The sequence below is a fragment of the Culex quinquefasciatus genome, chromosome 3 (assembly GCF_015732765.1).
Source record: "Culex quinquefasciatus strain JHB chromosome 3, VPISU_Cqui_1.0_pri_paternal, whole genome shotgun sequence".
Lineage (NCBI taxonomy): Eukaryota > Metazoa > Arthropoda > Insecta > Diptera > Culicidae > Culex > Culex quinquefasciatus.
In genome coordinates this window covers 52,248,012-52,261,919 of record NC_051863.1, presented here as the reverse complement: position 1 = coordinate 52,261,919, position 13,908 = coordinate 52,248,012, and the positions used below count along the sequence as shown (strand labels likewise).

The window sequence follows — 13,908 nt, the reverse complement described above, 5'->3', positions numbered from 1 at the left end:
AATGCTCTCGTCTGGATGGTTGAAAGAAATTTCAGATAAAATTATACAAATTTATAAAATTATATTCTTTTTATTGTACTGGTAAGTAATTAAGATTAGAAACAACAAAATTATTGCACAGCTATTTTTATGTTTGTCTTGACAAAACAAATGTTTAACAAAATTACAAGTTTTGTACAACAAATTAAGATAAAAAACAATTTCAAATACGCAAGGTAAAAAAATAAAAACTAAATCTTCTAACAATTATTTTAATTTTATGAAAAGAAAATCAGTTAACATAAGTTTAACCTTATAAAGATTTCAGGAAACTTTTCCATTTTATTTAATTCAACAGAAAAAAACTATATTTTTCAAGCAAGATAACCATAAGAATGTTTTGAGCTCTAAATAATCACTATGATATTTTTTTTACATTTTGTCACCTTTTTTAAATAAAATAAGAAAATGAAATTAAATAGCAAAAACCATTTTTTCTTTATTTCTCAAGCCAGGAAATCAGTGAAGAGTTTCAAGCTCTAAATGCTCTCTATGGAAATTTGCCATTTTATTACCTGTATTCTAAATATTTTTTATTTTTCAAACAAAGGAAAGCAGTGAAGAGTTTCTAGCTCTAAATGCTCTCTTTGGAAATTCGCCATTTTATTACATGTATTCTATTTTTTTCAGGAAATCAGTGAAGAGTTATTTGTTCTAAATGCTCTTTATGGAAATTTTGCTATTTTTTTTCTCACTACAAGATTTTAACATCAATTGAGTTGAATAATGTAATTAAATTTAAGTTGGACAAAATAAATCGATAATATATTTTATTGTCGATTATGTTTTTACTAAATTTCCATAGAGAGCATTTAGAGCTAAAAACTCTTCACTGCTTTCCTTTGTTTGAAAAATAAAAAAATATTTAGAATACAGGTAATAAAATGGCAAATTTCCATAGAGAGCATTTAGAGCTTGAAACTCTTCACTGATTTCCTGGCTTGAGAAATAAAGAAAAAATGGTTTTTGCTATTTAATTTCATTTTCTTATTTTATTTAAAAAAGGTGACAAAATGTAAAAAAATATCATAAAGATTATTTAGAGCTTAAAACTTTCTTATGGTTATCTTGCTTGAAAAATATAGTTTTTTTCTGTTGAATTAAATAAAATAGAAAAGTTTCCTGAAATCTTTATAAGGTTAAACTTATGTTAACTGATTTTCTTTTCATAAAATTAAAATAATTGTTAGAAGATTTAGTTTTTATTTTTTTACCTTGCGTATTTCAAATTGTTTTTTATCTTAATTTGTTGTACAAAACTTGTAATTTTGTTAAACATTTGTTTTGTCAAGACAAACTTAAAAATAGCTGTGCAATAATTTTGTTGTTTCTAATCTTAATTACTTACCAGTACAATAAAAAGAATATAATTTTTTAAATTTGTATAATTTTATCTGAAATTTCTTTCAACCATCCAGACGAGAGCATTTAACATAAAAACTCTCTATGAACACTCTGCTATACTAGTTTTCACTTCAGACGATCTCTACCAAACATGCCTCATATTACCTGTGCCTACGACGCGGTCGCTTTGTGTTTGTCGCAAGCAGTATTTATTATAAAAATAGTTTTTATTTTTTATTTCGGTATTTTGTCACTTCCTCATTTCTGAGGCACGCATGAGATCAGTACAAAAGAAGTTTTAGGAGTTGCAATGGTATTGGTTTCCCGTCCCCAAACCACAGAGAAGCAAACTACCTAAGGTTCGTTTCCAATGGAACCAATTTTTACTAATCGAAAACACAGAAAACACAGAGAGACTTGTTTAAACGTACTTACATCTATTTGGCGAATTAATAACTATTTGGCGTCCTTATCCACTAGATGGCGTGCCTAACCTAAGTGTGTTGTGTGAGTGTCAGAGTATCCCACGGCGGCTGCTCCAACGGTGAACTGCCCGGGCAGAATCCTGGTAGGCCACCGGCATCCTTGCGCCGGCCAACCGGTGCATTCCCCGCCGCTTCCGTCGGCAGGATGTCTCCATCGCACTCCACAACCACACCACAGCTTGGTCAGCCATGATGGAAAATTTAGCAGTAGAATAGAAGAGAAGGCCTGGCGGCACATTGTTTCGATTAGACAATGCCAGATGCTAATATGAGCCCTCGATCTTCAAGTTGGACGTTTAAGTGGAGTTCTTGGCTTACCGATCTCAGTGTTCAGTGCGTCTATTCAAAACGCCGCATTGCAATCCTCCGTAAAACAGTTAGTAGTTTCCTCATCCGCTCGTAGTGCGTTTTTCCACAATGTTCGACTCAGCTCTTACTAAACAGGGTTTATCACATTAGAAGCTATTTTCCCCCAAGCAGTAGTCCAATATTACCTGCCCACTGTGGCGAGACGGCTGTTCTTACACAGTACCGCAGCTCAAGCACATGCCCTCAGGGGCTAATCACGCTCTAGTTAACAAAAAATTATAATTAACAAAAGAATTGCTAAAACCCACGATCTCCTTACATCGGTCAGACTTCTTGAACGCGCACTCTTCTTTTATCACTCGATCACACTTCCAGCGAGATTCGTGGACCTCCAGCCAAAAGCAACACTAGTCTGCTTGACGCTCAACCGATAACTACTAGCGATGCTAGTGTGATGTCCGCTTTTACTGCTTCTCCTCGTGGGCTCAATCTCAACTTTCGCTGCTCAACTGGTGTTCGGCGATAAGGAGTTATCAGCTTCAGAGAGTGAGATCCAGCGTCGTTAGGGTGGACGCGCAATTCTAAACCTTGTTTATTCTTCGATCAGCCTTCTTGTCCACAATTGTGACCAAATTTCCATCAGTCCGTTTTGATGTGCTTTCTTCTCGAATGCCTTAACCGAGATCGTGTGCACCAGGGGATTACCAGGATTGATCGTCCAACAATTGGCTATGGACAATCTTATGATGATCTTTGTATAGTGTGCGTGTTGTTTGAGTAGTGGAATTTAACAGATTGTAGTGAAGAGAATTTCAATCTGACTTTATTCAGGATGGCCAAACTGACTGTTAACGCGGACAAAGGATAATCTGCTCGATCAGGTGATCAACGGTAGGTTACAATCTATTGAAGATAGAGCTTTGGTGTCTTCGAGAGAGTTGTTCATTTTTGGTAGTTGAGCAACTTTGTCGAAAACAAAAATATTCTATACCTTGTATCTTAGAAAATAAATAGTTTTTTCTTGTTTTGCACAACTAAAATCAACCAAATTGTAATGACGTCTGAGACAATAATATAGAACCTTTTGGTACCAGCAACTTTCTAGAACATGTCAACTTTCTAAAACTTATCGTTTTTGAGATATATGCAAATCAATATTATTTTTCCCCATACAGAGCTGGCTCTGTTCGCTGCATACAGAGCTTAGCTCTGTTCTACCATACAGAGCAGGTAAGGAGTTTTTATTGAGCCTGTAGAGCTCGATGCGTCTCTGCCTTTTAGTCGAAAGGAAACGCAAATTTCGCTTCCCCTTCACAGTGCGAGGACCCACTTTTCCCCCGGACAAATGTGCGTTTCAAGAGTCTCTCAGGGTGGAGAAATCTCCAAAGTGAGCGGAAAATTTGTTTTTCCTTTTTTTTATTTTTATTTTCGATTCAGAGACGTGTCTTCTGCTGTCGTTTGCCAAAAGGAATGCGCTGTTGGACTGGAAGGCCCGTCAAACATGATCCAATTTGAGCTTAAGAGGAAAAGGGAGGGTGGAAAATCACGAAGGGTAGTCAATCCGACGAGTGCTAATTTGAGCCAAGATAAGACGTCCATTGGGGTTTTATAGATTTTCGCTGGGAAAAGCCTCTTAGTCTTAGCTTTGACCGACGGATGATTTTTTTTTGAGAATTTGATGGATTGCGTCAATTTTTGGAACGAACGGTTTAGTCAAGGGATTTATGAAGGTTTAGTGAAATTTCAATCCATGTTACCTTCAGGAACAAAAATCGATTCTCAAATGAGCAATTTTTCCAGTTTTGAAACAAACTAAAAGTAATAATGGAATTATTTTGAAATAAATGTAGCTGTTTTTTGAAAAAAAAAACAAAAACTAACGAAAACCTTGAAAGACACCAAACAATGTCCCAGCAATGACAGAACAACATCAAACCGTTCAAAACATATCTTCAATATCCGGAGCAACCCCTTTTTTTTGTCTGTGGGTCGTGGAAAAACGAAAAATCCATTTGGCAAAGCAATTACATGGCACCCGAGGTAAAACCCCCGTCAGGCTCGAGCCTTTCGGAACGGAGATGAAGCTATTTCGTTTCGATTATTTTTGTTTATGTTTTTCCTGTCCATGGGACAAACGCCAGTCACCATTATTGAATTTTGAACGTTTTAGATACAGACCGATATAGATTGGTAAAAATTTAAATGTTGAAAATGAATTTCTCTGCATTTCCATTAAAAAAGTGTCCCGAAACTATATTTAAGTAAATTTGAAAACAATGCCTTTAAAAAAATGGTTTTTGAAAGTATGAGTTTATGTCGATGCGAATGAGCAATTCTTTTCGAAATCAGTCTTTTTTATTTAATTTTAATTTTTGTATTTTTAATCCGGCTCGAACTTTGTTGGTGCCTTTGGGATGCTCAAAGAAGCCATTTTGCATCATTAGTTTGTCCATATAATTTTTCATTCAAACTTGGCAGCTGTCCATACAAAAATGATGTATGAAAATTTAAAAATCTGGTTCTTTTGAAGGATTTTTTTTCAAAATCAATGCTTGAAAAGGGATCAATCACTGAACGGGACTGCTCGATATTCGATAGAACTTTCTGTCAGCGATCATTTCCCAAAACGATATTTGATCGCTGACACACAACGCCTATCATGACCGTCATTGCTTGGCGACGGTCGATGAACGTAAACACGAAGACGAAATGAACGAAAAATGAGCTCCACTCAAGCAGCCGCCCGAACGAGACAACGTGCTCTTTCTCTTTCTCTCGTTTTTGTCTCTCTCTTCCTAGTGTATGCTGCGTGGTGACAGAAATCATATGATAGCTATCATTGGAGAGATGATCGGAATCTCGGTAGAATGTCAAACGACCGCTCTCGAAGCGATTTTTCTCCTGGAGGGAAGTCAATGATTGTGTGAGTGACTTTGCGTAGCACTCATTCCTTTGTGTGTGAAACGAACGAAAGTAGAATGTAAAAATCAGGTTGTCGTGGTGAAGTCGATTGGAGTGTTCTGTCAGCTATCACAAACAAAGTCGAAATTTCACAAGCCCTGGTCGCAATAATTTTTCAACTTAATTTTTTGATTTAAAATCGAATTTGCAATCATCAGTACTTTAGTGAAATTTTGATAAAGTTTTTAAGTTATAGCCAATTTTAAGGTAACTTTAAAAAAATACGCTATTATTTCTTATTTTTAAATTAGTGCACATGTTTGCACACTTTTGAAAAACATATGTTAAAAATCTGACAAAATTCTCTTTATTTTGATTTTTTGATCTTTGTTGATAGGACCGTTATCTGCTGAGATATTGCCATGCAGAGATTAACAAACAGGAAAATTGATGTTTTCTAAGTCTCACCCAAACAACCGATTATTTTCTAATGTCGATATCTCAGCAAATAATGGTCCGATTTTGAATGTTAAAATATGAAACATTCGTGAAATTTTTCGATCTTTTCGAAAACAATATTTTAATTTTTCAATCTAGACTAACATTGAAAAAGTGTGTAATTTTGAATGCTTGGCCCCTTTTGAAATGTAAGTCCTGATTAAAAAAAAATGAATGTATTGTTTTCAAAAAGAACAGAAAATTTCACGAATGTTTCAAATTTTAACATTCAAAATCGGACCATTAGTTGCTGACATTAGACATTAGATAATGGTGGAGAATTTTCTCAGCCTTTCATTTTATTTTTCAAATGTGGGCAAACATGGGCACTAATTTAAAAAAAAATGAATAACTGAGACTTTTTTCAAAAAAGTTAGCTTAAAATGGCTTTAACTAGAAAAAGGTGCACTGTATTAAAATTTCACTGAAGTAGATTTTAAATCGAAAAATTAAGTTGAAATTTTTTTTGCGATCAATATTTCGATTTTTTTAAATCAGTATTGATTCAAAAATTTATAACTCGGTCAAAGATTTTTTTCACAAATTTGGCTGAAAAGTTGGCATGTGATGTCCCCTATAACATATCAGAAAAATAATCGCATAGCATTTTTGTGACAAAAAGTTAAATTAAAAATCACCATTTTTTTTACAGTGTTTCATTTTTTTCAGTGTAGTTCTTATTCATACCAAAAACTTTTCGCAAGACACCAAATCGATCAAAAAATTCCTTCAAAAGATACAGATTTTTGAACTTTCAAATATCATTATTGTATGGACAGATGCTAAATTTGTATGGAAAATTATATGGACAAACTAATGATGCAAATTTTTTTCTTCAGCCTTCCCAAAGGCATCAAAAAAGTTTCAGCTGGATCGAAAATTACAAAAAATAATTGAATGACAAAAAAATTAATAAAAATAAAAAAAATTGCAAAAAAAAAACTGTTTGGGGTTTCGTACATCGAACATTTTGAAAAATTCGACAGATTTTTGAACTAATCCAAATATGTTTTAAAATGCTTCCGAACGCAGGGTAATGCTATTCAAATTGATTTCAGCTGTTTGCACTTAAGTTTTCATTTAAATTTTTAAGTTTTTTGAAAAAATATATTTTTTGTCGCTTCATTTTTTGAGCCAATTTTGAAGTGAATGAGGAGACTTTAAAAAATATTTGTACCAGCCTTTTTAAAAATATTTTTCAAAACAGTGTGTTTCTAAGACCATACAAAATCTCTATGAATATTGGAAAATCCGTACCTCGAGATGATATTTTCTGATTCGCAAAATTGCCGGTTATGATTTGGACACTAAAAAAAGGTACAAGGTAAAAAAAACAGTCAACTGTTTTTTATTCAACTTTTCACAAAAGCTAAAACTTGTATTCCCACAATAGGTATTTTTTAATTTCAATTCGTTTCGCTTTGCGTGAGTACCTTATCTGTAGAAGTAAAAGTAAATCTTTCCCAGTTCCTGAGGGGAACACCCTTGAAGAGTATCGGGGCCGGCATTTACAAAGCGGATTCAGTGACAGTTTATTAATCAACTCAATGTTAACATGCTAAGGTTAAGGTTAATGTTAACATTCCATAGGTCGCCTCCCTAAGGTGTCGTGATAAGGTCCAGTTTGTGACGATACACTACCTTCCCTTTACTAAGCAATCGAATCCAGAAGGGAAAAGATCACCAGTTGTGTTGGTCCGAGCCGGGATTTGAATCCCGATCTACCGCTTACGAGGCGGAAGCGTTACCACTAGGCTACGTGGCTCGGTTATCGGTAGAGCTTGTGAGTTTTTGTGATTTCACGGAAGCCGCGTAATCCGTTAAATCTTTCATCGGCTGTGATATTTGGTTAATACCATGAAATGCCGCCAATTTAAAAAAAAATTACCAGCGAATTGTTCCTCAGTGGATTCGAACCTTAATTTTTAATTCAAGCTCTTTACAAAAAATAAAACGATAATTTTGAAAACAATAGCAAAAAATACATGGCAGATTTCGGACTTTTATTTGAAGATATTTTGTATTTCAATATTCGAAGAAATGCAGATAATTATAATTGTTTGTAAATTTCTAGTGATACCAACGTGAACAAAGCAATTAAAAATAATTCGAGGTGACTTTATTAAAAAAATAGCTTTAGCCATTTTTTTATTTTTTTCAATAGCGCTTATCTAAAAAAACAAACATTTATTCAAAAAAAATTATAAACATTTTGCCATGATCAAATTTTTAAATAATAATCAATAATAAATGTTAAAAACCCGTCAGAAATTAAATTTTGCCGAAACTTTTTTGAAATACTAAAGATTTCCTTCAGCTTAAAACCATGACAACAAACACTTATTTTACTGATTGTGCTTTAAATATTTTTCATTTGGAGAAATTTAGGATAGCTGAATCGTAAATTCAGCTTACGAAAATCGAATTTTTTTTTGCTATCAATATTTTGTTTCAGGTGATTCAGATGTTTTTTATCTTGAACTACTGCTTACCTTTTCATTAGCTGGTGTTGATGTTAATTTTAAGCTGATTTTAGATTACCGTGAAATCGTCGGGAAATACCAATGTTATGTAATTGGCATGCCACAAAATTTCTTAATTTTTTTTTGCTGTAAGCCCTTCCAATCTGGCTTCAAAAACTACTTGCATAATTTTTTTTTATTAATGATTGCACTATTTTCAAGCTACAGTAATTTTTTAAAAGAAATAAAAAAAAATGAATATTTTTTTATTTTTAGATGAAAAAGCAACGATTTTGCATTTTTGTTTCTGTACTTAGTCGTTCGGACAGCTGAGATATATTCTCTCAAAAGTTTAAAATTTGCGAAAAATTAGTTTTTCTCAGTATCATCTAATAAGCCATTTTTTCAATTAGTGACATCTTTGAAAATTTTGGTTCGATTTGCGATTAATAAATAGCTCTTTTCGAATAAAAATATTTCTTAAATATTAAGACTTAAAAAAGTAAAAACACTCATAGGTACATTTTAAAAATTTAGACCTGATTCTAAAAATTCGAAAGCCATTTCACAATTGAACTATAAGTTTTCTATCAATAATAACAAAAATATTAAAAAAATCTTATTAGAATAAAAAAAAGTTTTTTTTCTAATTTGGAGAAAAACAATATTTTGAACCTATTGTTTACAGTTTACTTCTCCTTGTCATTATCTACAATGTTGCTGAAAACAACAGATAAGTTTATTTAAAAAAGCAAATTAAAACCCCTTTTATTTTTGGTAAGATTTGGATTTCGTATAGGAAAGTTCTCTAAAGTTCTTTACCAACTTTTAGATGAATTCCGATTTAAGTGAAATTGATAGCGCAAAAAAAATTGGAGTTTTAAATGCACTGAAATTTGTATCCTGAAAATGCTTCTATGATCTTCTTAATTTTTTTTGGCAAAATCAAAGATGTTTATATGGACTTTGTATTTGCCACAAATTAAAAAATAGAAGTAAATCTTGTTTCAATTTGATATATTTGGCAAAAGAGAACACAGAATGACATTCAAATTTCTCGTGTCTGGTTGTCTGGGTCACGACAGTCAAAACTAATTTCTAACTAAGTTCAGTCCTGACTCGATTATCCGAAGCTTCGATTATGAGAAGTTTAATTTTCTGGGGGTTTATATGGGACTTCGGACAAAAAAAAGTTTGTTTTTTCGTATTTCACTCATCAAATTTGAATTCTACAACCCCATTTAAGTCAAATTTGAATTTGTGATGTATTTAAATAAAATATAAACTTCGATTATATTTTTTTAATCCTTTCATATTTTTGGAGGTAAAAAAGATCTTAAATTAATTATTAGTATGGAGGAAATGAATTTTTGATAGCATTCTCTTGCCCTATCGATTTGATTTAAATTGCTGTTATTTTTTAACAGCTTCAAAAACATTGTTATATCCTAAATAAGATTGAAATAATTACGCAATAAGTTTTCAAAACATACCTGTTTGGCCAAAGATTACGCCCAATTGGAAAAATATTACGGAATTCCTCCAAAATTCTTGTTTTTTGTCTTGTTTCTCTTTAGCATTATTAAATCGAACAGTAAATATCATCTCAAAATAAATTAAAATACTCTATCTTCAACACCTAACAATCGATTATTTAAGATAAATCGCAAAACTTTTTAGCAAATCGATCACGACTCCCCTTCTTTGCCCAAAATTGATACACCCAAAACTGGCAGCGCTAGTCCGAGATAATGATGGTCTCGAGTCGAGAGAATAGTGGTACCATTCACGGACACAGAGAACACAGCTCGAGATGGGCGATAGAACTATTCTCTCGAGGTTCATTTGCAAAAAAAGTTCATCCGTCAAACAAAAAAACTAAAAGTGTTGACTACGGGAATCGAACCAGAGACCTTTGACATACCATTCCAATGACTTAGCTGCCTCGGCCACCACAGCTTGGTGACCAAGGAGAGGTCAGAAGTCGATGTATGACACTTGTTGGAAATTTATTGATTCAACTAACGAATGAACTCATTTGTTATGATGGTGTGAGTTGGTACCATTATTCTATCGATTTTGGCACTGATCCCTTAATAAATTTTGAGAGAACGATTATCTCGACTGTGATTTTTGGGTGTACATCTTCCATTTAAGCCAACAAAAAAAGTTTGGCAGTGCCACCAGCTCCAGAGGAGGAAACCAACTGAATCGGTGGCGGAAGTTGCTCTTTCTGTGCCGAGAAAACTCAGCAGTACAACAACAAAACGCAAAGCGCGGCCCAGATTGAGAACTTTGCCTCCGGCGCTGAACAAGAGAAAAATGACCGAGCATTTATTTTGCTGTGAAGCTTGTTGCAAAAGCAGGGCAGGGGGGGGGGGGAGTTTTTGTGCGGGGGTTGGTACATGAAAAGCTCGCCACACAATGTTCCACAATATCCCGTCTTGTTGTCACTGCCCAAGAAATGGATTTTGGTTCGGAATGAAGACGCCGACGGCAAAAAGGGGTTTGGGCACGGATTTCAATTTGTTCCAGCATCAGTTACTGGCTTGCTGTCGGCACTGATGATGGTTGATTTCTTTTTTTTTTTTTTTTTTTTTTCGAGGATTACACAATGAGTCAAATGGTTTCTTGTATGCTTTTTTTGTTTCAATACTCGCTTTGAACTGAAAATTTTGCAAAATATTGATTGAAACATGAGGTTCTGGAAAGGTCAATCTTCGTGTGCTCATGCTTCTTGTCCCGTAAAAGCAACCGAAACCAATCGATCCACTACGAATTCCCTGCGGAAAGTCCTGGGAACCGGTTTGCGACCTGCGGCTATCGACAGTGCAATCGATTGGAAGAAACAGTACCCCGTATCGCTCTCTACAAAAAGGTTTAACCTTTTTCTCCAGTCTTCAAGTTGGAGTGCCTTCGTTTCCGATTGATGCTGTGCTTCGTTCCACTTGGGCGGCGGTGCTGATTTGAAGAATCGGGGGTGATTCACGGAAGATTAGTATACCTCTGCGAAAATGTTCGGGCAGATTTTCTTCTTGTTAGGCTATCTTTTCTCTGCTTGGGAAACGAATTTAATACAAGCATAATTTATAACTCTGTATTTTTTTGAGAAATTTGATAAACTGCAAATCCTGTGCTGAAACTGAATATGTTACTAGCTGCCGTATAATGGGTTACACATATGTAGAAAATCTCAAAATTTCAAATTACAGAAAATGTTTTAAAGAAGATCTGAGCATATTCGTTTGTGACTCGGGTCGACGGACGGAGTAGAAATAAGAAATTCACGAAGTATTCGTATCGCTTTGTGAAGCGATTGACCAAGCCACTGGCAGCTTGCGAGTCGTGTTCGCTAGCGAGTGGTTACGAACTGCAATTGGCAATGATTCGTTCGGCGATGAGTGAGTGATTTCTGAAAATCAGGACCCTTGCTAAAGCTATTTCAGCATTTAAATTAGTAACAGACGATTTAAGCTATAAATTTTGCCATACGTAAAGCGAACTGTCAAACATTCTGAGCATCCCACTTTGTTCGCCAAGAGATTTCCGACCTGAGCAATTCTCTAAGATTTCGGTCATTCGATTTTTTTTTGTATTTTTTAATCTGGTTGAAACTTTTTTAGTGCCTTCGGTATGCCCAAAGAAGCCATTTTGCATCATTAGTTTGTCCATATTATTTTCCATACAAATTTGGCAGCTGTCCATACAAAAATGATGTATGAAAATTAAAAATCTGTATCTTTTGAAGGAATTTTTTGATCGATTTGGTGTCTTCGGTAAAGTTGTAGGAATGAATAAGGACAACACTTAAAAAATAATGAAATACAGTAAAAAAAAATTTGGCGATTTTTAATTTGACTTTTTGTCATTAAAACTTGATTTGCAAAAAAAAAACAATTTTAATTTTTTATTATTTTTGGATTTGTTTTAGGGGACATAAAATGCCAACTTTTCAGAAATTTCAAGGTTGTGCAAAAAATCTTTGACCGAGTTATGAATTTTTGAATCAATACTATTTGCAAGGGTTTCCAGAAGCGTTTATTACTTGCCAGTCTGCCAATTAATTACTCAAATTACTGGTCCAAAATGATTAATTACATAAATTACTTAATTACTTTTCACTACGATAAAAACATTTAATTTAAATTTAATTATTCATTTCTACGGTACTAAACTATATCTATATATATAAAAAATTTCGATGGTTTTGTTCGAACGCGAATCAGTTCAATACGGAGCGTCGGATCAAGGTGCTCTTTGTTGCGTTGGGTTCGTATAAGCCCAAGGAAGGTTCTTACGCCAAAAAGTGGCAACTTTGGCCACTCTGGAACCGATTCCGGAAAATCTGCAGATTGTATGGGAAAAGTTACGTAAAATCAAATTTTGATCATAGGAGGCTGAACAAGGAAAAAGTTAAAAACGTCAGCAAACGAAAAAAGGAAAAGACGAAGTTTTTCGGGTAAGGCTTGTTATTTATAAATAGCTCATTCGATAGCTCTTTCAAAAATTATGCTGTTTATTTTTTTGTACCAATCTGGATATTGTGAATTTCGTGAAAATTTTTATTGAAAATAACTATAGGCGATCAAACGTCAAATATACCCCCACTAGAGAGCACTGAAACTATGGGTGATGTTTACATAATATCCTACAGCGAGTTAATGGAGCATTTCCATTCGAGCAGTTTTTGCTTTTTTCTACAATGTATTTCTTATGGAGCGAACTGTCAAAAACTGCTCGACTGCGGGTACTCCATTGGTTTGAAATTAGGAATTGTTTTATTATATTATAAAATTGACATTAGTATTTAATTATACCATTTTCATGTGAAAAATAAGTAGCTCAATTGATATGAACAGTAATATTTGTTTTATGGCCAATTTAACCTGTTCATTATCTGATTCGAAATTCCATTATGTTTCACGTTTCAATCAACCGAACCCTTATCAATCAATTGTAAAAGAAGATTATTTAAGTTGACTTACGTTTTTTGAAGTCGTGTTTGTCATAAAAGCTCAAAAAATACTGTATTGTTTTACTTCAATATAGGAATTTTAATATAATTAATTAATAATTTAAAATTGCTTTCAGTTTATTGCAAGTCGAATGCCATTAAAATATAGAAGTTGTTTAAAAAAAGGCCTCCTGATTTTTCGAGCCAAACATAAACTTTGACAAATATTTGAAGTGGCTCTTCATGAAAATTGTGAAATTCATCAAAATAACGTTAAGCGGTTACATACATGTAGAAAATCATAAAATTTCATATTACAGAAAATTGATTCAATCCTCTTGAAAGATGAATTTCAATAACTCCTGAAAGTTTAATGAAGATATTTCATGATTTAACTGAGTTATAGATAAGGCTACCAACTCTTGCTGAGCTAAAATCCGTATACACTCAAACCCCGATGGTTTGACACCAACTGTTGTCAAACGAACGGGGTCACTTTTTAGTTTGACACCCCTTTTAGACGGAGTTCACACACACTACCAAACGTTTGTTTTGATAGTGTGCGTGATCGCCGTGTAAAAAGTGACAGTTCGTCACTTTTTAGTTTGACTTTGACCAACCAACGGGGTACAAACAAACAAAAAAGTGTCAAGCGAAAAAGTGACCAACCTCCGGGGGTTGAGTGTACTTTACCGATATGACACCATGGTATAACAAAAACTGTCAAGGAATTATTTAGATAAGTTTGGAATTTGGGAATTAACAATATTTTTGTTAAACGTTTAAAAGTTTACGAAATGTCAAGTTTGCTTTTACGAATAATATCGCTGTTCGTGTTTTCACGAAAACATTTCTAGAGATCCTATAAATACAAGCCCAACACAAGGTTTTCACAAGCCAAAATTTGATCTTTAAT

The 13,908-nt window shown here is 33.8% G+C and overlaps 1 protein-coding gene and 1 long non-coding RNA gene across 3 annotated transcripts in view; one reads left to right on the top strand and one right to left on the bottom strand.

Annotated features, from left to right (window-relative positions):
- LOC6046021 (diacylglycerol kinase eta) overlaps window positions 1-13,908 on the top strand; it is a 207,346-nt gene that overhangs the window by 88,651 nt on the left and 104,787 nt on the right. The gene's annotated exons all lie outside the window — the stretch shown is intronic.
- Window positions 1,798-2,530, bottom strand: LOC119768884. Its single transcript, XR_005278283.1, has 4 exons — window positions 2,497-2,530; window positions 2,363-2,438; window positions 2,187-2,304; window positions 1,798-2,094 (listed from the first exon to the last, which is right to left on the bottom strand). It is a non-coding gene; the product is annotated as an uncharacterized LOC119768884 (long non-coding RNA).